The following is a 25892-nucleotide window of genomic DNA, read 5'->3' on the forward strand; positions in this document are numbered from 1 at the left end:
GCTTGAAAATCAGTAAGGCAAATAAAATGAATGGAACTCAAGAAACATATCTGAACTGATGATACAAATTTGGAAATTACACTGAAGACAGCCATGTCAGCCAGATTTGCTTAGGGCAATAACAAGAGAAGCGGTCGGAGGATGGAGAATGCCCCGGGCTGGTGGAGAAAGGGGAACCAGTGAAGAAGATGGCACAGTCACAGAGGCACCAACTGGGTAAGGAGAAGTGGGCAAGAAGGGGGATCTCAGCATCAAGACAGAATGTTCAGACAAGAGAAGGACCGGGTGCCTGCCTCTGCCAGGTGTGATGCAGGTAGGAATACAGCAGCAGTCCACATGTAGACGTAGAGAGCTGGGTGGAGCAGAGACCCAAGTACGAGGGACTCTTCGAAGACGCCTGGCGGCAAAGAAAAGCACAGAGCTAGAGGGAGTGATGGCAGACAGAGAAGGAGAGCAGGTTGGAGGTAGGGATATGATATACTGGTGGCCTATAGGCTGGGGTCTAGTAGGATCTCCAGTAGCATAGAACAATTGATCTTCTGGGAGTTGTGTCCATGTGTCTGATCAGAAGGACAGTGGACAAAAAATTATGTTGATAGAATTAAAAACCACAGGGTGTTACAATGAGATGGCAGGCCCACTGCAAGGGGAGTACATGACACACACAGTGGACAAGTGACTACAGATTTGGAATCTACAGATTTGGCAGTTTCAGAATTACATATTTAAAAAAAAATTTCTCTAAGACTTTTTAAATTTGAGATAGAGAAAAAGAGTGCCAGCCAGGCGCCCGCAGAATCACGGGTTTTTTTAGATTTAAAAAAGATAGTGTTCCTATTAAGCAGAGCTGGGAAGAGATGAAGAATATAAGCTAATCTGTACCCATCATTCATTATGGCAACAAGACTGGAAATTGATAGGAATGAAAACCCAACTTATCTAAAGGAATACAAGGCTACTTTAAAAATACATATTTTTCAGCTTTGTTGCCATGAACTTTTATTAAATGTGAAATCGACTTAATATTAAGAACCTGCATGCTAGCTCAGAAATACGCATCTGTTGCACTTTAATTTTCTCTTGCTTTCAGAACACTGTCAGCATCTAACTCTGGAACCTAGGGCATGTCAGGATTAATGAGCTCTGTATTATATCGACATGGGTTATAGGTCTCCATGTTTAGTGTTGTTGATCTCAATTTGATGAAGTTTTAGGTAGAATTACTAAAGTATTAGCCAATATTCTGAAAGGAATTTCACAGATGTACATGAAACCATGTATTTAGTTATTTACAAAAGGGGTCAAACAGGTCCTAACAAATAGAAGGTTAAATTAAACTTTGGGCAAGCAGTTTCTCGGTTACAATAAATCTTAGGGTCAAGAATTATGGCATAATCTCCAATTTCTTCTGTGACAAATATTTGAGCTCCCTAGAGATGCTCAGCTTCCAATTTAGTTGTCTATGCAAGGTAATGGGAACTGGTTCCTTTCCTCCAGGAGCTAGGCACTAAGGAGTCTGATTTCAAGGTGCTGAGTGTAGGACAGTTCCAGGTCTGATCACCGGCTCAGGTGGTGGTCAGTGGCCTTCTTTGGGCCGAACGATACACATGAATGTATCAGTCTCACTTGTATCTTTATAGGCCTTTGTGTCCATTTGCCTTATGGATGTCCTAAGGTCCCCCCCACCCCAATACATGGCTACTGAACTTGCTGGATTACAGAGTCCCACACTGCTAGAGGGTCAGTGATCATCTGGTTTCAGACAAATCACCAAAGCCTAGTGGGTCCAAGTGTGCGGCCTACCCAAGCTCCTCTTTGGTTAACAGCAGGGTCCAGAAGAACATCAGAAAGAGGACTGAAATTAGTGGTCATCACTGCTCAGGGCCTCTTTTGGCAAATTACAACATTCATAATTTTACGATGATGGGAAACCAAGTACAGGAGAACAGCCTTAGCTCCTCTGTGATTGACATCCGGATATTTTCCCTAGGCTGGTTCAACAGCTTGGAACTTCCTTCATATGAATGTTAAGTCATTCACACCATTCTTAGAAATACACAAAAGTAAGAGTCAGAGGGGCCCCTTTTGGTGAAACTGCGTGAAAGCCAAGTAAGCCTGACATTTGGAATCAACTTCCTGAGATCATTCAGGAAGATAACGCATCTCCTCCAGCCTCAAACAGAGTACTACTTAACGGTACTTGATGGCTTCACTCTGGTTGGAAAAAGTCACACATGCAGTGCTATGAAAGCCGCATAGGACTGGTTTCGAAAATGAAGTCTATAGGACCTCCAGCCTCTCTACATGAGTCTCCATGGTACAACAATTATGCTTATGGGCCTGAAGAAAAAAAATAGAGGGGAGGAGAGGTGTGAAGCACATGAAGAAGTTGAGAAGGGGGGGATTTAGCTTCTCACACAGAACTAAAGGGAAAGGGAGGGCGGAGGAGATGGGGCACTCAACATTCCCGCATTATTTAAGACGAGGTCTAACGAAATTCCAACAAATCTTTAAGAGTGGAGATTTTAGCCACAGAACGAGAGCTTCTTCACTGCTGCAAAGCAAATATACTAAGGGTAACAGAAAAATTTTGAGCAGACATATTCTTAAGCAAACAAGGGCACAAAGACCAGTGATATTTGATATTTCCTTTTTTTACTTGTATACTGTCCAAGTTGCATTCTAGGAATATGGCAAGAAATTTAAATGTGAAGCTCTTCACAACTGCCTTAAGCAAGTACTGCTTTCTAGACTGATTTTCCCCCCTTTGAAATAACTGACACAACCGCCGAGATGTCCAAGCTCACCACGACCACACGCAGCCGTCACCGATCCTCCTCCGCGGGGCTCCCTCAGCTCTACCTCCACCCTCAACCCTACAGTGAGACACCCGCACCCCCCCCCACCCGCCCCCCAAACTCCCAGTTAAGTGCCAGGCACACTGCCAGGCATTTTTGCATACTTTATCTCAAATCTTTATGTGAGAGTTATTTTTAATCCACATTTTCCAGCAAATTCCAACTTATATTTCCCAAATGTTCACTATATGTTCACATGAATCAAGGCTCAGAGGCTCCAGCTCTGGCTCCTAAGTCTGTGCCTTGTTGAAACAAGGCGACATTTTAAAAAATCACATAACAATTTAAAAATAATAAATGTTATGAGGCTTACTAAGTGAAAAGGGTTGCCACCAACTAACAGAGAAAAGGTAGGAAGGAGGCATTCCCATTTTGACAAAAATGCCCAAGTTACAGACCGCTGGCATGTAGGAGCTCCATCTGAAGACTTCTGGGCGGGCAGGGGGAAGGGGAATTAGATAATGTATACATTATTCACAGGAACTTGCAAAAAACTTTTAAACAGCATTAAAAAAAGGCTTCCCCAATCGAAACATATGTTTTTACACAAATCTGCATGCTCCAATTAATTTGCTCAACTGCTGGTGTGCGGCTGGACCGCCTTCATCTTTGTAAGTATGAGGTCCAATTTGTGGTCTGATTTCTAGCTAGAAAAGTGCACCTAATTGTTGCTCTCCCCATACTTCAATCTATTTTAGAAAATTAGAATTAAACTGTAGCTTTACACGGTCTTAAAGAAGAACCGTATGCAGCTGTGGACAGGTCACTGATGTTGTAATACTCCAAGTACCCGAGGAGAGATTTTATAGTATTATCCCAAAGAATGGCATAAAGGAGATGTGGATTTTAAAAATTCATCTCCACTTGTCAAACATCATTAGGAAAGGAGGGGGGGAAATGGAGATTTCTTGGGATGACCTGACACAATGGCACGTTTTTCTTGGTCCACCATGTCTGGCTGGCAGGACGCTTTTCTCCTATAGTGTAATAAACAACTGTTTAGTACAATGCTGTGTTTGGAACAAGGCAAGTTTTATTTTCTTTTTAAGCTCTTGGCTCAAGAGAACGGTCTTATGGGAAATGGCTATTGTGTTTACTGTTATTTGATGATGAAATGTCATCTAAAATATTTCTGTAATAAATTATTCCATTCAATAAAGCCATCAATAGTTTCGCTGGTTTAAAACTGCAATTTGCATTATAATGCATGGAGAAATCCCTGATGGAACCCTCCTGTATGTATTAGTTCAGATCAACACACGCACGAACGTGCTTGCTCTCCTGCTCTCTTATCCTTCCGGCTTACAAGTTGTTTGCAACTTAAAAGTATCATAAAACTCAAAACCCTCAAAATGTCATTACCATTTCACAGCTTAGGACAGCATCATTCTGAAGCAACAACAAATATGCTGAATTATTAACAGAGTGATGATTGGCTAGAAGTGAATGAGTGGTATTCAAATGCAGTTCTCATCCATTTCTCTTGTAAAAAGTAAATGGCGGCTTCGTCATCAGTTTTGTTGACATAACGGAATAACCCCACCCATCCACCCACCTCCTTGTGTGCACAGTCCAATCTCCATGCGGTTTGTTTTTGTCATACCACTAACTTTTCTCAGTGGTATTTATCATTCTATGTATTTGGTCTATAGACAGTAATGAGAATTATATTCGGAGAACCTTTCACTGTCTGTTAAAGTAACTGGAGGCACTCTTGAAAAGCCAGGGGTGGTACTTATTTGCCTCATAAAAGAAAACAAGCTCCTGTTTCTTCATTGGTCTGGTTGGGGTCCATAATTACTTCTGGAAGAGGAATCCCTATGGAAGGAAAACCACATACACTGGCCAATCCTCTGCTAACACAAACTTAACATAGTTTCCTCTGAGGAGAAAGCCTTCTGAAGGAATAAGAATCCCTGTTTCTTTTTTTTTTTTTTTTTTTAAAGATTTTATTTATTTGACAGACATCACAAGTAGGCAGAGAGGCAGGCAAAAAGGAGGGCGGGGGAAGCAGGTTCCTCACCAAAGCAGAGAGCCCGATGCAGGGCTTGATTCCAGGACCCTGAGATCATGACCTGAGCTAAAGGCAGAGGCTTAACCCACTGAGCCACCCAGGCACACCAAGAAGCCATGTTTCTGAGGAGGAATGTCTCCAGGACACCCTCTGGAACCTCGGATGATGGTCAGTCCCCTCCCCCCCACCCTCCCACTATGTAAGATGCGGCAGGCCCACAGCCTGGATTTGTCTGCTGACTCCTCCAGCGCCCACTCGAGATTGCTGTGAAGACAGGGACTAGATCTTATGTGTCCCTGTGTTCCTGGCCCAAGCACAGGGCCCAGCATACAGTTTGGTGATGATAAACATTCATGGATGAAGACAAAGGAATTACCCCTCTGAGTAAAGACTGCCGAACTTCTGACAGTCCTGACTACAGTTCTGTCTGACACGTCAGTGTTCCCAATCTCATTGTGGCATCACAATTCTTGGTTATGTATTCCAGCTGCTTTTGGCATTTTCATAGGGCTGAAATGAATCTCTATTCATTCAATGAATCTCTATTACTTCATTTTCAACCAAGCAAGAACATGTTCCAGTTGTCTGAAGAGCTATGGACTCAAAATGTAAACCAGGGACCTACCTATTGTTTCTTTAGACTGTTTCCTTAAACTATTAGTATATTAGAAAAAGTGCTGAATAAGTATCTGAAGTCCTGGACCCAAGGCCCGACCCCAACTCTAAATGGTTGTGTGACACTGGATAAGTCTCAGACTTTAGAGGTCCTTTTTTCTCATCTGTAAAGAAGGCTATACTAGACGATCTATAAAGTCCCTCTTGGGCCTAGTATTTCTTAATTCTATTACTATTTTTTTTTTTTTTTAAAGAGGATTTACTAGAGAGAGCGTATGGGTGCACAAAGAAGGGGAAGCAGACTCTGCACTGAGCAGAGGGCCCAACATGGGGCTTGACCCCAGGACCTTGAAATCATGACCTGAGCCGAAGGCAGATGCTTAACTGATTCAGCCATCCAGGCAACCCTACTACTCTTATTTCTCTAAGCAAAAATGAGTGCTAGAGTACACCTTCTAAACAACAAACAAAACAGTCTTTAAAAAAAAGTGTATGTGTATGTGTATGTCGGGGGGGTGGGTGGGTGGTGGTTCTGTGTACTCAAAAAGAACCTGAACACTCAGTTGTAACATACACTTAAACCCAACAGAATACAGGTACCATTTACTAGACTATTCCTTCGTACTCCCATTTTAGATGTGAAGATGAAAAAATTGTGAGGCTTATAGTTATTGAGCAATCTTTACTATCAAGCAAGACCTAGAGACTTACACTATTAACATGGGTTTCAGGGACTCTTTGAATTTTCTGAAACTATGTGACATTTTACAGAAGTCCAAAGTTCATAGTTTTGATATTTAATTCAAACTTTTAGGAACCTCATCCTAAATCCTAGTCTAATGCCATTAACTGACCTACACTGGATTCCTAGCTCAGACATTTACTAGTTGGGAGCCTGAGTAGGCCTCAGTTCTCTTCTGAGTCAAAGAGCATCTACTCTCAGGATGATTATAAAGATAAATATGAGGTTATACACAGAATTCATCTATATAAAATCACTGTTCCAGAATCCAGATCATAACAAGTACTTAATGAGCAACAAATACATTTTGCTTCTTGCTTTGGCAAATGGAGTTAATTATACCTCTAAATCTTCAAGGTTGTTCACAGCTCATAAACCAACTTACAGGGGGTGGGGAAAATCTTCTCAAAAATTTTATTTAGTTCAGAGTGTGCATGTGGGAGCAGGGAGAGGAATAGAGAGAGGAGAGCCGGGGGAGAGAGAATCTCGAGCAGACTCCATGCTGAGCGTGAAGCCCAATGCAGAGCTCAGTCACACAATCCTGAGATCATGATCTGAGCTGAAACCGTGGACGCTTCATCAACTGAGGCCCCCCAGATGCCAAGGAGGAGGATTCCTTTTCAAAAGCTACAGAGGGAAGTTAGGGGTGGAAGTGTGTCTAGATGTGAGAGCTTGTAAAGGAATCCACCTGTTTAATCCCATTTTATAGGATTCTAAGTACAGTAATTAATTATACCATAGATGATTGTAGCCAATTTAGCCATTGGCTAAACCAACAGTTTAAAACAATTTAACATGTCTTAGAGTTTTGGATTACATAGGTCACTCTTCAACTGTGTTTCCAACTCCTCTTGGGGGACTGGTAGGATTTTTCTGATCCAAACATTTGTTGGCATGAGCTCAGATGTAAGGGGGCTATAGGAGATGGTTTCTGAAGTCCCTTCTAAGACTACAGGAGTCTCTTCTGAATGAGAAAAATCTTTAATTGACACTGAAATCTCAGGTCTCAAATTGGCACACGGAGCCCTCTGTCCTAACTCACTGTGTGATGAAGTGCTTTAATGTATAGGAAATGGAGACTCACTCTCCATTTGGAATCATTTGAAGCACAAATGACTGTGAGAGTTCTGGATCAAAGACAAAACTTGTTTACACTTCGAGAGAGGGGAGTAAGGAATGCTGCTGATATCCAGTACAGCAGGACCAAAACATAAATGAGACCAGCTACCATATGCCGCTCAGGAAAGCAGTCTGTCTCACTGGACCACCTTCAGATTATGATAGTCCAACTATCTGATATACCAGCTTACTTTGGTGATTTCTTATGTAGCATCCTTCCCCCCTCAAGTACTTTGGTAAAGAGACTGGAATTTTGCAGTGCTAGACCGGAGGCCCAAGGTCTAATAAGGTGGGTAGCTAGATAAGAACAGATACTAAGATTTGAACTTGGGTCCAACAAACTCCCGAATTACTAGCTCTTTCCATAATGCCAGTGGTTCCCAGAACGACAATGGAGAATACCAGATAGTTGTAGCAGAAGTGACCGGGGGGGGGGGCAGATAAAACCCATCTTTCTAGATCTTAGATCCAGACTGCAATTTAGTAGGTGTATAGGAGGTTTCCAGGGTCTGCTTTTTTTAAAACAACTTTTTTGGGGGGAATCTGTATATTTTTAAAGATTTTAGAGTGCACACATGCAAGATTATGCAAACAGGGGGAGAGGCAAAGGGAGCTAATCTCAAGCAGACTCCCCTCTGAGTGGAGAGCATGATGCAAGGCTCTAGTTCACTGTCCACGAGATCATGCCCTGAGCTGAAACCAAGAGTTGGAGTTCAGCTGACTAAGCCACACAGGTGTCCCAGGGATCTGTATTTTAAACAAGTATCTCCATTAATTCTGATGTGTAGCCAAGTTCGGGAACCACGGAGTTCCTGCTTTGGGCCAGTCTCTGGGAAAGGCTTTCTATAGGGAGTGATATTTTAACACTGAAGTAACCATGAACTTCAGTAGAGTGGGTTGTGAGATGGCCTCTAATGAAGGGGTCTGGCTTGTTGTAAGAGAAGACAACGATGGTCCCAGCTCGTGCATGTCTGTGGGGGAGGAGTCAGGTCGGGGTTGCATCTAAAAATCAGAGAGCGTGGAGGGTCATCACATGGGACTTGAGTGTACTGGTAGACGTGTTGAGAAGGATTCGGATGCAGGGAGGGGTGGCATACAGCCACACGGCAAACACGCCAAGCACAGAACTTTATTTTGAAATGATAACATATGGTGTATTTTATAGTCCATCAAGATTGGCTTTGTTTAAGTTGAATAGAAGATAAAAATAAGAAGAATAGTAAAATTTAATTATCTCCTCCAAATTTTACTTGGCCCCTACAACTGTTTTTAATTATAGCTTCATGACTTTACCTGAATTCCTCAAGTGCAAATTCTTTCTTTTAAAATTTATTTTCATCGTATCCTTAGTGCAATGCAGAAAAGGAATCTTAAATATTTATTTCGGCATTTTATATTTTTATTGGTTTTGTAAACCACTGAAATTGTAGAGTGTACTTAGAGTTGATTCCATATGCAGTAAATCAACTGGAGGACAGACTACACTGTACACCACTTAAGAAGTGAATCACTATAGCTAAAAATATAACTTCTTCCCCTCCCACTCCGAAAACCTGCCAACATCCAAACAACTACAAGACTGCATGCTAGAAAGAGGTGTACTATATTCCAAGATAAATACATACAAATTAAGCTGGAAGACCTCAAGGTGTTATTGATTAATTCTCAGAAACATTCCACAATCAAGTGTCATAGACACTTGCTCTGGGATCAGCGCAAGAAGAGGAAGAAAACGACTGCAGAGGCTATGAAGGTGGAAAGGAGGCTCATTAAAATATTTTAAAGGCAAAACAGAAGGAGGAGTGGGTAAGCTGGGCGAGGAAAAGGGAAACAAGCACAAAAAGCAGTTTCAGACTCAATGAAACATTGAGACACTGAGCCTCTACTTCTCTACTTCTTCAAGCTGCTCCTGAGCTGGCCCCAGGGGACTCTAATTCCTATGCCCCCCAGTCTAAGAAATCTGTGGGTCAGTGGCTTCAGCTTCCTAACAGGACTGGGGACGAGGCTAGGGAAAGTGGACTGTGAAGAAACCAACCCCTGCAGAACAAGCACATGGAAGAGAGGGAGGGGTCTTCCACTCCGTCCAGCTAGGCCGGTGGCATTCAGGGTTATGGTCCCTGGCATTCTCTCCACAAGGGGCTGAAACACTCTAAAAATCAGGCCACTTTGGCCTGGAAAGAAGTCGTCAAGAGGCCTCCCTAGTACAATCAGGAGGACCATCCAGCCATCCTCTTTCCGTCACCTTAAAAAAAACATCTTAAGATTTATACCTACTGTTCGGTGCTCAATAAATGTTTTCTGAATGTTGGTTAGGTGTCTGAACTAATGGATGGTCTTGGTAGTTACAAACTGGCAGTCCTTAAATACAGAATATTGAGTATTAGGTTTCTGGGGGAAAAAAAACCCCCAGGGTGGAAAAAGGGAATGAACTAGTATTTTCAAATAGCTCTAACTAAATTAAATAAAATTAACAACAAAAGAAACAGTAGCTCAAGAAGGGCTGTTCAACAAAAAGTGAGAAGTGAATAAGTATGTTTCACTGGTTGTGAAAGTATAGGGAATTTAGAAACAGAAAATTACAGAATTCAAGTACATTTTCCCCCATCACTAGTTTTAGCCACAGTTATGATATTTGTACTGTGTTCACACTTAGGGTTCAGTACATTTTACTGACTCACCTATCAAATATTCAGAAAATTAAACACCAAAAAATGAGCCTAACAATAAAGATGATCTGTGATTTTTTTTTTCCTGGTAAATATCAAATTCAGAATAACCTTTAAAATGATAGAACCTCAAGATCAGAAGTTTGGCATCAAAATGGAGATAAAAAGGTAAGAGCAAAGCATGAAGCAGTTTTGAAATTGTAAGTTTATAAATGTAATAGGAAATTTAAAACTTATTTCCAAATGAAAGCGAGTTGGCCAAACCACCTCACGTTTTAGAAAAGGTCCAAAATGGCTTAAGATTTAGATTTCATACTAACGAGGGAAAGAAGAGCTATACTATGTTGGGGTGATCGGCAGCCACTTTCAAGTAATTAAAAAGAGTTCATTTTACCTTTCTTTTATTTGAGGAAAGACTATTCCTCCTAGAGGCTCTTGGCTGCCTTTCCCCACTTTGAGCCTGCATTCTGGGCTGGGATTTGTAGATGTCACATGAAAGGAGTGTACTTAACCGAACAAGCATTCTGCAGAAACAATGTAATGACAGGAAAACCAATTCTTTTAACACTAAGAATAATTTTATCTTGAAGGCTACACCATGTGGTTATAGATAACCTTGTTCTGACATAGGACAAGGACACTGATGCTGAAGAATTCAGAAAGTTCCGAGAGGGACTTTTCACCCACTACTTCACCCAACTCCCTGTGCTTGGAGGAAAGGAGACACTCAACGAGGACCTAGAGAATCACTGAATGAACAAGGAGTCAGAGTCCCTTCTAGTGCCTCCACACCATCCCTCAGGCCTTAGTGCCCTCCTCACCACTGCTGTGCTGTGGTGTCAACAGACAAGGGCATGATGGAGGTCCCTGGCAGACATCAGATCTGTCCTAGCAGCCAGAGGGATCAGAGACTCCTCAGGAGAAAGGGATTCGACAGAACTGGGCAGTCGGTGGTGGGGGAACCCAAACCTATTCTATTTTTTTATTTTTTATTTATTTATTTTTTAAAAAGATTTTATTTATTTATTTGACAGAGAGAGATCACAAGTAGTCAGAGAGGCAGGCAGAGAGAGAGGAGGAAGCAGGCTCCCCGCTGAGCAGAGAGCCGGATGGGGGCTCTATCCCACGACCCTGAGATCATGACCTGAGCCGAAGGCAGTGGCTTAACCCACTGAGCCACCCAGGCGCCCCCTAAACCTATTCTAAAACTATTATTTAATCTGTCTCATTAGAAGTTTAATGGGAATTTCGTAGCGAACGGAGCAGTGCATTTTGAAGAAATGAAATGTTTCAAAGTAATATTGAAGCTAAATGCTTAGGGGGAGTTAAAAGAAATCAATTTCTGAAGGTAGTTTCTTGCTCTTGCCACATATGGATTTTCAGGATGTGGATCCATCTATTAATTGACAAAACAGCGTGCATCTACTGAAATGAGAAAATAAGGAAGCCAAAGAAAAATATTAAACTCCTATAAAAAATGAAAGGGTAGACAATTGTAGCTTTCCATAAATGTCAGAATATCCTACTTACAAACTTGGAAAATAGGTCGGGTACTTCCCAGGGTACGTCTTACATGCTATTATTGTTCTTTCAATCTGGGGGTAGATGAAATTAGGAAAAGGTGCATGTTACACTTCATTGCTGCTGGACTAAGACTCTGGCGGGAAAACACACCTTGTTTGGAAATAAAGATACATGGAAACTCTCGAGTTGAAAGGTTAAGTGTACTCTCTGTGTAGTTGATAAATGGAGGCCTAATTTAATCAGGGGCCGTCCTAGGCAGGGTTGCCCTGACCCAGGCTTCTGGCTTCCATGCCGGTAAGATCTAACCAAGATGTAGGCTCTAGGCCTTTGACCTGCTCGAGACCTTGTCCGAGCCAGCCGAGAGTTCTGGTTTACAGCCGGGGAACCAGAAGTTCAAATCAGGAACATGTGCACTCTGCTAATCGAACACATGGCTCTAAAATTAAAAGGCAACATGATCGAGTGCTTCAGGATATTTTAACAACTAGGAGAGAGATCACAGCTAGATAACGCCGGGCTTTCGGGGGTCACTCTTGTGCCTTCATGTTTCTCTCCGTTTCTTTGGACTAGACAAATTTAATTTTATTGTATTTCTTAAAAATTTGCTAGGAAAACACAAGTTTGGCAAGTTGTTTCATGGTTGATTGATCTGGGGGAAATGGGGATGTTGTAAGGTTTCTCTGCGACATGTGTCACCTATTAGATAGTTAGCTTTTTCTATTTCCAACCGAGCCAAACCAAATTAATTAGAAAGAGGTTTGAATTACAAGTTAAATACAATGAAAAGTAATAAAAACAGAAAATGACATTTAGGTCATCAATAATATTCCTGAGGTAATTCAGCATTGATTTTTCTTGCTTTCTGTGATAAAAAGCTTTGTAGGTTGTCAAACTAACAGTTTAAACCCTCGTATTTACAGTAGTAACAACTACAGGTGTCAAGAGCACAAATTTAATAATGGGGCAGATTTTCTTTTTGGTTCATTTTTGTTTCTTCTGGAAATCAGTAGTAGAAGATGGCCTGACTTATCACGCACCTGAGGAAGTCTACAGATCACAGTTTGATAAAATGAGACCCAATTTAACAAAATCAAAGCAGATCGTAGATTCAAGAGAAAGAAACACCACTTCTAATAGTTTATTAGCTTCTAAAAGTTTATTAGCTTTTTTTAAATAAGGAAAAAATGTAGGTTTTGACAATCTCTGCAAAGAAGTCTTCCTACTCTTCAAACTATTTTTTTCTTACTAAGAAGTTAAATTCTTGGTTTAGTTTTAGAATGTCAGAAGTCCATGAAAACCAGTATTATGAATTAGTACAGGAAAAAGCCATGATGCAAATACTTGCCCTCCAAATCGCTAAACTTTTCAATTTGGAAGAAAAAAGAAACCCTATGAAGGTATAGGTTTTATTTTTATGGATTTCCAGTTAACCCTTGGAAAATATTTGAGGAAGACTGCTAACTCCACTTAATTTTTTTTATAAAATTTTAAAAAAATTAAGTAATTTGAGAGAGCACTCACATGAGGGGTGGGGAGGGGCAGTGGGAGAAGCCGATTCCCTGCTGAACAGAGAGCCTGATCTGGGGCTTGATCCCAAGACCCTGAGATCATGATGTGAGCCAAAGGCAGCAGCTTAACTGAGCCACCCAGGGGCCCCTCTTCCAGTTATCTTAGGCATCTAATTGTACAGCCCCTGCCTCCATATATACTCCATTAGTTAGTGGCTGGCAAGTGTCCGGGGCTGTGGGAAGGTGACCTTGTATGCAGGTCCTCCTCTCTGACTCCCAGTACTGCCTTGTAGCCATCTGCAGAGACCACGAGAAGAAATCTTTTCCTAGTTCAACCTCAGGGCATTTCATGCCAAACCAGGCTTCTGGTGTTCAGGAAGTGGCTCCTGCAGGTGCCAAGGCCTGGAGACAGGGCCAAGTGGCACAGATAACCACTTGGCAGAGTTCTTGAGCAACCCGACAACAGCAGAGGGGATTGTAGGAGGACCTTCAACACTCTGAAGGTGTTGCTCCCTGGCCAGACAGGCTGAACGGCTTAGTTGCAGAGGGATTTTGATACTAGACCATTTATCTATACTCCAAAGGTGTGCATGTCAAAGAGTAAGCCCAAGCTTCTTGTCATGGCTTATGAGGTTTTAGCCCCTTGCTGCTCTCAAAATTTACTTCTGCCACATTCTCCTCCAGCCAAACAGAGTCAGAATTGGTACTTTGGGCCAGCCTCTCCACTGGGTCTTCGTTTGACCCCAGTTCACTAGGTCCCCATGGATCAAAGGAGTTGAAAGGACACTTAGTGAACACTAGAACTACATATGGGGCTTTTAATTTCCTTCCACCTGAACCCTGAGAATAGCATGATGAGGAACTTCTTGATTCTAAGTCTGTCTGAAAACTAGCAGAGGAAGCATACATGTGATTACAATGCAGGGGAGGAGAGGGCAGGAGAGCACAAATTATTATCAGTAAGAGTATATAGCTAATACTGTTGGTTTATTTGCAAAAGCACTTTTGAATTACACAGGGTTCTCTCACCTACTGTTGGAATCCATCTACTTTTTTTTTTTATTTATTAATTTGATAGAAATCACAAGTAGACGGAAAGGCAGCCAGAGTGAGAGAGAGAGAGAGAGAGAGGGAAGCAGGCTCCCTGCTGAGCAGAGAGCCTGATGCGGGACTTGATCCCAGGACCCTGAGATCATGACCTGAGCCGAAGGCAATGGCTTAACCCACTGAGCCACCCAGGCACCCCACCTTTTTTTTTTTTTAAACGGATTTCAGAGAGCGCGTGTGAGCTGGGGAGCGGTACAGGGAAAGAATCTCAAGCAAACTCCCTGCTGAGTGGCAGCCTGACGTGGGACTGGATTCTACGACCCTGAGATCATGACCTGAGCCACAATCAAGAATGGGATCCTGCCTGAGCCACCCAGGTGCCCGTCAATCTATTCTTTAAAACATTATCTTCCACAAAAAATAAACATGGGGTGGGGGAAGGGGCAAGTCAAGAAACAGACTCTTAATGATAGAGAACTGAGAGTGGTTGGAGGGGAGGTGGGTAGGGATGGGCTAGATGAATAATGGGGATTAGGGAGAGCACCTGTGAGCACCACAGGACGTGGTGAATCGGTAAGTTCTACACCTGAAACTAACACTGTGCTGTATGTTAACTAGATGGAATTTAAATAAAAACTTGAGGGAAAAAAGAATCCTTATCTTCAAATGACTGACTGCCTCTTAGAACATAATCCTTTTGGAATTTGGATATAATTAAACAAAGGTCAAAGTATGATTCTACCAGAATTTAGGGAAAACATTGGAAAAGGCCACCTTCTCAGAGTGAACTAGAGAAACCAATGCACAGCAGACTCCAGTATTCTTTCAACGTACACTTATCAGGGCCTCACCGTGCCAGGCTCTGCGCCAGGCACAGGGATGCAATGGTGGGTAACATGGAGTTGGTTCCTGCTGAGATAAAGTCATGCTGTTAGCATAAATCAAGCCAAGAGACAACTGGAAAATGGACTGCCCCTGAGGTAGGCTACTGCCCTAGAGGAGAGCTGACCCTCCGAGAGGAAAATCGTGAATAATGTAAAGAAACTATAGGTTCATAGTCTTTTACCTGAAACCCTTGAGCCAGATGGTTTTGAGATTAAATTTATTAGAACTAGAAGTTTAGAAGTTTCCTATATTCAGTAATACCTATAAGCAGGGAAAAAAAGAAGTACCCTAAACATGAGTTTTTATTATTATTTTTTTTAAGATTTATGAGCGGGTGCGCACACACCAGCAGGGGGGAGCAGCAGAGGGAGAAGCAGGCTCCCCGCTGAGCAGGAAGCCCAATGTGGGGCTCCATCCCAGGACCCCAGGATCATGACCCTAACCGAAGGCAGATGCTTAACCAACTGAGCCAACCAGGCATCCCCAAATTAGTATTTCTGAAGGGAAACTTAGGACTTTTTGAAGCCAGTGATAGGTCTCTGGCCTTCTAAGAGTGCAGATCAGCTTTTACTGCCAAATGTTGTGGTGCAACCTTACTGAAAAATTAGTTTTGAGAACCTTTAGGCTTCTGGGACTGTACATAAGAGGCTGTATAGTGTACTTGAAAATATGACCAAGAGGGTCACTGTTAATATAGAATCGAGGGAAAGAGAAGCCCAAGAGTCTCCAATTCCATCCAGTACTTCTGGTCTGTGGAGACAAAGCTGTTGGTCAGCCTCTCCCGACAGTCCCGGCTTCCCCCACAGTGGGTACTAGAATCAGCTGGGAAGCTTTTCACATCCTTGCCCCGGCCACACCCCAGACCACACAAATCCAATAGCCCAGGGGAGGGAACCACAGATCATGTGTGTATCTATGAATGTAGTCATTTCTTTTAGATTGGGTATCAAGAATATACACTAAAGAATACAGAAAACAAAAATCTGAGGTAAACACCACCCAGAACAAGGTACTAAATACCCCCATTTCCTTCCCTGTCCTTCTGACCCCATGTCCTCCCCCAGAGGCAACTACTCTTGTGACTTCCCATCACCAGGGATGGGTCTTAGCCAGTATTTTCTAATTCTGGTTCTCAAACGGGGCTGCTCATTGGCATCACCTGGCGAGTCTTAACCAGCTCTAGCATGAGGGTTCCACGCCAGAGACGTTGGCTTGCAATCCAGGCAGCAGCATTTTTATAGTGAAGATGGGATTCCACTGTGCAGCAGTTTGAGAACCACTGCTTTAGTAACTAGAAGAAATCAGAGGTTGCCTTTTGGAGGGAGTTAAGAATTTCCATTTTCCTCCTCACTACAGATACTAGGAAGTTGTTTTTTTTTTTTTTTTAAATCCAATCCCCTATTTTCTCCCTTTTTCATTTTTTAGAAAGATAGATTTTAGAGAGTGTGCTCACACACGTGAGCAAGCACAGGCTGAGGGTGCAGAGGGAAGGGGAAAGAAACTCAACCCCCGCCCCCACCGCCACCCCAGCAGGAACTGACCTGGGGCTCATTCCCAGGACCCGGAAATCACACCAGAGCCGGAAACCTCGTCAGATGCTCAACCAACTGGGCCACTGGGGTGTCCCTCAGATTTCCTTTTTTCAGGAAGAAGTAACTTTTAGGAAGGATATAAAGAGGGAAAGAGGAGAGAAACAGCAAAGGAAATTAAAGCAAGCAGGGTGGGGAAGAGATGCGGCCCTTGACGGGGAGAAGAGAGAAGGGAAAGATAAGAAAATGTCTCTCCTGACAGGGCTTATTTTACCCTGTAGGGTTGCCGTGACCCAAAAAGGACAAAAAGAGCTTTTAAAAATTGCAGCTGGGCACCCTGCTCCGTCAGTTGACTGTAACTTCTCTACCCCATAATTTCCTAGACCCCAGAGGAAAACCTTCCCCAGAGTTCTGCTGTTCTGGGGAGGCAGCAGAGCTTCCGGGCTGAGAGGCGGGTTCTTAAGTAGACTGTTTGGCCCCTCCATCCAGTAAGAGGAGACCTTGGGAAGGTACTTTCGTAACCTTTAAAACAGCATCTACCTGTGAGGATTACGTTTCAGGTCTCAGCCTTGGCTAGGCAGTGGTGCCTCGGTGTTTTAATCAAGCAATCAATCCAGGTGTGACTGTGAAGGTATTTTGCAGATGTGATGAACCTCTACAATGAGGTGACTTTTAGTAAGGACCTTCTTTCATGGGATTGGAATTCATCCAGTCACTTGGGAGGCCTGAAGAGCAAAAACTGAGTTTTCCCAGAAAAGAAAGAATTCTGGCTCAAGACAATAGCCCGAAATCCTTCCTGTACTCCAGATTTCAGACTCAAGGTTGCCTGAGATTCCAGCCCATCGTCCTGCACTAAGGGGTTACAGAACTGCCAGTCCCTAAAATCAAGTAAGTCCATTTCTTAAAATAAGTCTCTTCTATGTAGACCTATATCTTATTGGTTGTTTCTCTGGAGAACCTGGATACACATCATACTTCGTGAGCTAGTACGTTAATATACGTAATGTGCTGAGTGTGTACTGAAGTCAGCTATTATTTTTAAAACAGCATGGGGCTTATTAAGGCTTCTCTCTTCTGCCATCGCCAAAAGACTCAAGGATGATTCTTAAGTATACACTTTGGATTTAATCTCCATCTATCCTCTAACCTTGATAAACTTTTTTTCATACTAGATGTCAAGCTAGTTCTAATTCACTTTACCAGAGACGTGGAACATCATCAGGGCTAAGAGAGCAACTAGGCAGTGAGAGGTGCCTAGCAGGATTGGGGAAACTCCTTTATTCCAGACTCTCGGTCTCATCTCCTTGGTTGCCATGGACACCTCTACTCCCCTCCCCTCTCTTCTTTGTTTTTTGACCCCCTACTCTGGCCCACAGTCTGGGTTCTGCTTGATCTCTTTTCCCTAGGTCTTGGCTATTTCCATCCTGGGAGTCAACAGGATGGTGGCTCTAGTTCACTCATCACTCTAACCACTCACTGAAGTCGCTGACACAGATTTTCTTGTAGCCACTTAGAGAAAACCCATTGGTCTACACAGGGACTCTAGCAACTAAAGTCCACCTCAATTTTTTTCCCGAGATAGTTTTTATTTTTTTAAATTTATTTTATTTAATTTTTATTTAATTTTTTATTTTTTATAAACATATATTTTTATCCCCAGGGGTACAGGTCTGTGAATCGCCAGGTTTACACACTTCACAGCACTCACCAAAGCACATACCCTCCCCAATGTCCATAACCCCCCCCCGACCCCGAGATAGTTTTTAAAGAAGGTCTGCTGGATGGAAGGCCTTGTCTGTGCATGATGTTGGTATCGGCTTATTTGGTCAAATTCCCTTATTTATCAAACGAAGACAGTGAGGTCCAGAAGAAAGGTCTGGTTAAGACAGCATCTAAACATAGAGTCCAGTGCTTTCTTCCACCATACCACATGGTCATCACAACTCAGGCTGACCAGGGGGAGTAACAGGACCTAGAATCACCTCTTTTACCATGAAACTACTAACAGTCACACAAGTCAACACTCTGTAGCTTCCTCTGGCCATCCATGAAGTCCATAAGCCCTTGGATGTGGGCTCCTGGGGGATGAAAGACAGCAAAGGCAGGTAACAGGAGCTGGCTCAGAGGCTAGTACTGGCCATGAACACAAGAAATAAGGGGCTCAAAACACCTGTCTCCTCTTTAGATGGTTCCTAGGAAGAAACTTGCTTGATGATTACAGTTTCTCAGGCCTTCTAAATTTCTAATAATGATTCCTTAAAACGAAGTCAGTCCTGGGTTCGAGGCACCTGAGCAGCACCCATGTGACCAGCCCCCTCTTCCAGATCATTCCCCAGTGTTACCCTTACTGTGCAGCCATACCCTTGAATCTCAGCTCCACCCTACGTGACTCACAGAAGGCCTAATAACCTAATAACAAAGGGCACATGGAAATGATATTTCAGGAGATGTCAAAGTCCTCATTGCTGAATTTAATGAAAGTGACGTTCTGAAGGGTGAAGGTCAATCACTGTGTGAAACTTTCCAGGTGGCTTTGCTTTAGTGATCTGAACGGGTGGGAGCATGAAGACCACCTGCTCCTCTGTTTGCACAGTGACTAATACATTTATAAACACTTAATAAACATTTTACTGTGGCAACTCTCTTAAAATAGTTCTTTCACAACTAGAATTCAACAGATTTGAAACTACCGCGTGACTCTCTAAGGCTACTTCCATAAAAGGGGATGGACTGCAAATGTTGGTGATGCTTGGAACCAGTCTTAACCAACAGGCCAGAACCGCTGATCCTTATTATGCTCAGGTCTGACTCAGAAAACCCAATACTACACACATTACATGGGGAACATAGAACAGACTATGACAATTTTATTCCAAACAAATTGCTGAGTTGTAACACATTTGGAGGGGACCTTTTCCAAGATTCAGAGTGAGCTCTGAGAATTAAAAATATAGATCCATTTTCTGGTGTTGGGAAAACTGAATATCCATATGCAAAAGAAAGAAATTAGACACTTATCTTACACCATATACAAAAATCAACTCAAAATGGATTGTAGACTTAAAATGTAAGACCTGAAACTGTAAAACTCCTACAAGAAAACATAGGGGAAAAGCTTCTTGACATTGGCCTGGGCAATGATTTCTTGGCTATGACACTAAAAGCACAGGCAACAAAAGCAAAAATAGACAAATGGGACTACATTGAACTAAAAACCTTCTGCACAGTAAAAGAAACCATCAACAGAACAAAAAGGCAACCTATAGATTGAGAGAAAATATTTGTGAACCATATTCCAGTAAGGTGTTAATAACCACAATATATAACTGACTCCTACAACCCATTAGCAAAAAGGCAAATAATCGGATTAAAAGACGGGCAAAGAATTTGAATAGACATTTCTCCAAAGACCTACAAATGGCCAGCCAGTATATAAAAAGATGCTCAACATCGCTCATCATCAGGGAAATGCAAATCAAAACCACAGTGGGCTAACATGTCACACCTGTCAGGATGGCTATTACGAAAAAACAAAAAACAAAAACCACAAAGGCTAAGTGTTGGCAAGAATGCAGAGAAGTTTGAACCTGGTATACTGTTAGTGGGAATGTAAAATGGTACAGCTGCTATGGAAAACAGTATGGAGGTTCCTCAAAGGAATTAAAAATAGAACTACCATATGATCCAGCAATCCTGCTTCTTGGGTATATATCCAAAAGAATTGAAATCAGCATCTTAAAGAGCAATTTGTACTCCCCATGTTCACTGCAGCATTACTCACAATAGGCAAGATACGGAACTAATCTAAATGTCCATCAACGGATGAATGGATAAGGAAAATATTGTATATACATACAGAGAAATGAATATTATTCAGCCTTAAAGAAAGAAGAAAACCCCGTTATATGCTAGAACATGGGTGAACTTTCAGAATATTTATGCTAAGTGAAATAAATCAGTCCCATGAGAATAAATACCGCATGATTCCTCTTATGTGAAGTATTTAAAATAATCAAATTCATAGAAGCAGGGGGTAGAATGGTGCTTGCCAAGGACTGTGGGGAGGGAGAAGTGGGGAGCTGTTCAATGGGCATAGTTTCAGTTATGCAAGATGAGTAAGTTTAGGAGATCTATACGGCATCGTGCCTATAGTCAAAAATACTGTATTGTGCCCTGAAAAATTTGTGAAGAGAGTAGATCTCAAAGCAGGTATCCTAACCACAAAACAAATAAAAAACCTGAAGGGGTTCAAAGAAATTTTTGGAAGTGATGGATATGTAGCAATGGTTTCAAGACGGATTTGTATATGCCCCAAATGATCGCTTTGTATACCTGAAATAAGTGCCTTTTTTGGTATAGCAATTATACCTTAATAACACTCTTAAAATGTCTGTTTTCAAATTTCACAATTCAAAAAAAAAATGGAGAATGTAAAATTCCCTATAGTAATCAAGCAAAAAAGAAAAACCAACTCTCAAATAGCCTGTGAAGACATGAGAAAGGCACTGTCAGCAGAGTCGAAAGTCCCGAGTTCAAATTTTAGCTTCGATACTATTTTTCTTTTTTAAAAGATTTTGTTTATTTATTTGACAGAGATCACAAGTCGGCAGAGGGGCAGGCAGAGAGAGAGAGAGAGACATGGGAAGCAGGCTCCCTGCTGAGCAGAGAGCCCAATGTGGGGCTCGATCCCAGGACCCTGGGACCAGGACCTGAGCCGAAGGCAGAGGCTTAACCCACTGAGCCACCTAGGTGCCCCTCAATACTATTTTTCCACATAAACTCCCTCGGTACAGATCTAACTTCCCCTATAACATCTCACATACTGTACTGGCCAGAATTATGTTCTGTTGCTGCAAGTGAAGGACAAATCACAATAGCAGTGACGTACATGGGATAGTAGACTTCTCTCTTAGGTAAACTGAGCTCAGAGGGAGGCATTGCTAGGCTGGCATGATGACTATGCAGTCAGCAGGGAGCTGGGTGCCTACGACGGTTTTGCTCTGCCATCAGCAGAGCATTTCCTCCGATGGCCCAAGACGGCTCCTGAAGCACCAGACACCAGGGCCACATTCCTGGCAGCAGGCAAGAAGGAGTGGCAGAGACAAGCATACCTCCTTTCTTTCAGGGCATTTCTCCACCTGTGTTCCATTACCCAGAAATTAGCCACCTGGGCACATCTTGCTGCAAGGGGGTCTGGGGTTTTATTTTCGGATGACTATTTCCCCAGCCAGAATCAGTTATTTTATTAAAGTAAGAAGGGGAGGATATTTATCAGGGGATAGCTAGCTAGCAGTTCCTGTCTCAAGTGTTGGGCTGGACTGAATGAGGATGAACATTTCACAGAAGGAAAAGCTTGTCTGGATAACTGTGGAAGTTTGGGAATGGGGGTGGGCCATGAACAGACATAAAGCTTTCATGCCACAGAACAAATGTCTCATTTTTACAGTGCAACACATTACCTTTTCTTGCCCATTAACTACCTCTAAGAACTGAATCAAGAGCTCTTAAGACTAGATGGTAGAAAACAAATGCATATGTACAAGCTACCTTTGTTTACATTTGTTTATACGTTACTAGACAACTGGATAAATGAGTCATTTGGCACTATGAAAACAGCTCTTTTAATTGAATATTAAAAGGAAAAAACCCCAGAATTCTCACTGAACGTCATATCATGGTGCAGCAAATACAGGTGCCCCAGCTTTATGCATTCACACAGAGCAGGTTTCACAATGATAAGTAATGACAGAAAGCAAGCAACTTACAGAACGGACACCTCACTCTGCACGTTCAATCAAGCTCATTCTTTCCTCCATCCCCAACTTTCCCCCACCCCCCTGAGTAGGCAGGTTGATTTATCAGAATGGCTTCTTGAGCTTGTGGGTTGTTTGGTGCACATACAAAGGATGGACACCGAAAGTGACCAGACCTGCCCAGGATGCCCCTTGAACACTTTGCGAGCATATATAGCGCTCCTGCTGGCACCTCTCTCCCTCCAATTACGGATTACCACCTAGACTTCACAGCTGCTATACAAAGCAACCAATTAAGCGAGAATCTGATTTTGGGTGGAGCCAGAAGCTCATTCTTTGCTGGAAGGGGAGTTGATCTTTACACAAAGAACACAGAAGTTCAAGGTAGGAGGGAACTCAGCAAGTTTTGATGCTACCTCCCAGGCTCCCTAAACCCAGTGGGGGAAGAAAAGGAGGCTCTTGGGCCCAAATGGAAGTTAAGAGTGAGATTTCTCACCCCTACATGGAAGTATAGTGCAGCTGAGAGGCAGAGAGGTGGCGATGTGGGGTCTTGATATTTTTAGGGCCCCCAAGAAACTGGACTCTCCGTGGCTTGGTCAGGGGAGGCCCCAAACCATATCAGGTGCAAGCAGGAGTCCTCTCTCTTTATGAAGCCAAACGAGGGGAATCTTGACTCTCATCCAGTGTGGCCAGCAATGATGAGGCAGGGCTGCGTAAGCAAGGGTCATTTCAAAGGCAGTGAATTAAATCAGCCGGCTTTGGAAATAAGCTTATAGGCCTTCACGACTTTAAGGAACCCTGGTGACCAAAGAAGGTCTTGTCCCCAAGTGGCCAGTGTTTGAGAGGCTCACAACCACAGGGAGATCAGTCAGGAAGCTCTTACTAAGAAAGGAACTACACGTAAACAAAAGAAAAAGTGGGGAGTTTCAGGAAGATGACAGTTTCCAGATGGGGAAAAGCAGGGAAAAGACTGGTTTGTGGATGCTTACCACCAGGGTAGCCCTCCCGTTGAGAGGAGCTTGGCCGGTGGACCCTGAACTTTCAAATCTTTCTGTTTAGAGAGTCTGGGTATTTTAGATTCACTTTCTAGAAAGTAGATACGATGGTCAGGTTGGACCTACCAGAACAGAACACCCCTACAATTGTGAAAGTGCCACTTTATGGCTGTACACTTTCAGGGCCAGCCTGTGAGCCTAAACACCGTTTATAACATCATCTCAAGGTACAAGGAGCTCCACGTTTACCATTGCTACCTGATTCAGAAAATTTACTAGTGTCACTCACGTGCAATTGGTGGCAATCTGTATTTTATTTTTTCCTTCTCCTCCAAATAAAAATATGGGCTTCTTAAGAGATGGTTAACAAAATCTCACATATGCACTATGCATCAGGAGCAGTTCGTAGCCTATAAAATGCCTCCACCTTTTTCCGATCACGGGAGGAAATAGACAGGGAAGGCAGGAGGCTTTAGAAGATGCAGAGCTGGTGGCCTGAAAGCAGGGCTGGCAACGATGATGATGATGATGATGATGGCGAGCCTTCACTCCAGGCATCACGGACGGACGGGGCTGCCCACAAGAGCAACTTCCAGTGTTAGCGCCATGCAACTTCGGGAAACTTCCCTCCCTGACTCCCAGACGGAGCCTCCTTGAAGTGCCGTAATGAAAGCCTTTCCCCCGATTTTTGTCTCTTTTCTGGCTTGTGGCAGCAAAGAAGAAAGACCATATCATCTGCCGGCTGGTGAAAACTTGAATGGCTGTACATGTCACCAGATCATTTGGAGGAAAAATGATAAATGCCCTAAAGAAAGCCCTGGGATGCTATATGTAAATCTGAGGTAAGAGGAGCCAATAAGGTCTGTGACAACATTAAGTCAGTTTCTAGCAATGAAGCAATTATATGTGTGACTGAGACAATCTATAATGACAGCCATAACAAAGGCCCAGAAAAGAGGTCAGGAGACCACTCGGAATAACCTGGAACAGCTAGTGTCCCGAGAGGAGAGAGGTGTGACCTATTCAAGAGCTCAAGGGTTAGAAAGATCTGGAATTATAAGCAGAGACTGCAGGTATCCTATCACACAACTTTCTAATTATAAGTGTCTTAGCTCTGGTGAAGGCATGCCTTATGAAATGACTGATGGCAAGGAGTCGCAAAGTGAAATGCAAGCACACGGAATAGAAACGAGGGGAAGGAAAGGACCGGTAAATGAGAGTGTTAAGAACTATGTAAAAGGGATGGCGTCTAACGTGGCCAGGGTGGGGAGAAGCGGGCATCCCCACACAGTGCTAGTGGAGAGGACATTGCCGCCAACATTCTGAGATGGGCTGTGCAGTCATACCCATCAACAGCTTTGGGACTCCACGGGCCCCTGGACTTGGGAGCTCTGGGATTTAGATATTATCCTCAAGAAGTATGCAGAGAGGGGAAGAGGGATTTAACAAAGTGTCAGTAATAAGGATAACAATAACGTACATTTATTGGCTGTTTCTAACTTCACTCACAGAACTACAAGCTGGTTTTGGATTCTGCTGGGAGCCTCAGGTGGGCACACAGGTAGGCAATGAATCAACATTTACGGATTCTAGGCAATGGGTAAATGCGTCAGAACACATCACCTTTCGTTGCTTTGCTGCGAAATAACTGAATGGATGCATCAAAAGCTCTGTAGGTTAGACAGTGGCAAACAAATGTATACGTACAAACCACCTCTGTTTGTGCTCGCTTGTTACCAGACAACTGGAGAAATGAATTTTGGGCATCATGAAAATGGCCCTTTTAGTTGAATGTTAAAAGGGAAAATTGAGGTGATCACGTCATGGTACAAAAACAATGCAGGTGCCATAACAGGGAAGATCACACAAGACAGAATAAGAGGTTGACTGATGCTATTGTGCTCTCTGTATCTCCACTCATTTCGTCATGAGTATGTTCATCACGGTGTTGTTTACGTTGACCTCTTAAATACCTCTGACAGGGGGGAGGTTAAGTAAATTATAATATTACATGTAATGTTAGCATTCAGGAACCAATTACAAGGTGTCACGCACAACTCTATCTCTAGACAGGAAAAACAATCTCAGTGTCCTCTGCGGTGAAGAACCGGTAAATATACAATAGCATATTCCATATAATCCCATTTTTGCTAGAATATTAATAGTGATAACGGGTGTGAACTAGGATTGTGATTTTATGTTTCTGCGATCTTGGAGTTCTCAAGACTTTTAGAATTAAACATGCATTATTACAAAAAGACAATTATAATTGATTTCAAATGATGAGTGTGTTCCTAGAAATAACAATCTTACTCTCCTAAAGGGAAAACATATTTAGCTGAGCAAATGTTTGTGAGAAACATAAACAGTATCTCTGAAGTGGAGCCAACTGGGGAAAGACTCATCCTTAATATGGACTTGAAAGTCACAAAGGAGAACGCATGTCCAGAGATGGAGTTTGAAGAAGAAAAGGACACATCTGTAGACTATAGCCTGGGACATTTTAAGCCAAATTCCAAATGCACACTTGGGAGCATAGACACTGTGGGTTCAAGGCAACTCTCTTCTCTGTCCTCTGCAGCCACTTCTACAAGACCTTACTCATTGCTCCTGGTGTCTGGGATCCCACTGCTGGGG

General features: G+C 42.7%; 1 protein-coding gene across 6 annotated transcripts in view; it reads right to left on the bottom strand.

Moving 5' to 3' along the window:
• Window positions 1-25892, bottom strand: part of CDIN1 (CDAN1 interacting nuclease 1) — a 237204-nt gene that overhangs the window by 53581 nt on the left and 157731 nt on the right. The window lies entirely within an intron of this gene.

Source organism: Mustela nivalis (genome assembly GCF_964662115.1).
Source record: "Mustela nivalis genome assembly, chromosome: 6".
Lineage (NCBI taxonomy): Eukaryota > Metazoa > Chordata > Mammalia > Carnivora > Mustelidae > Mustela > Mustela nivalis.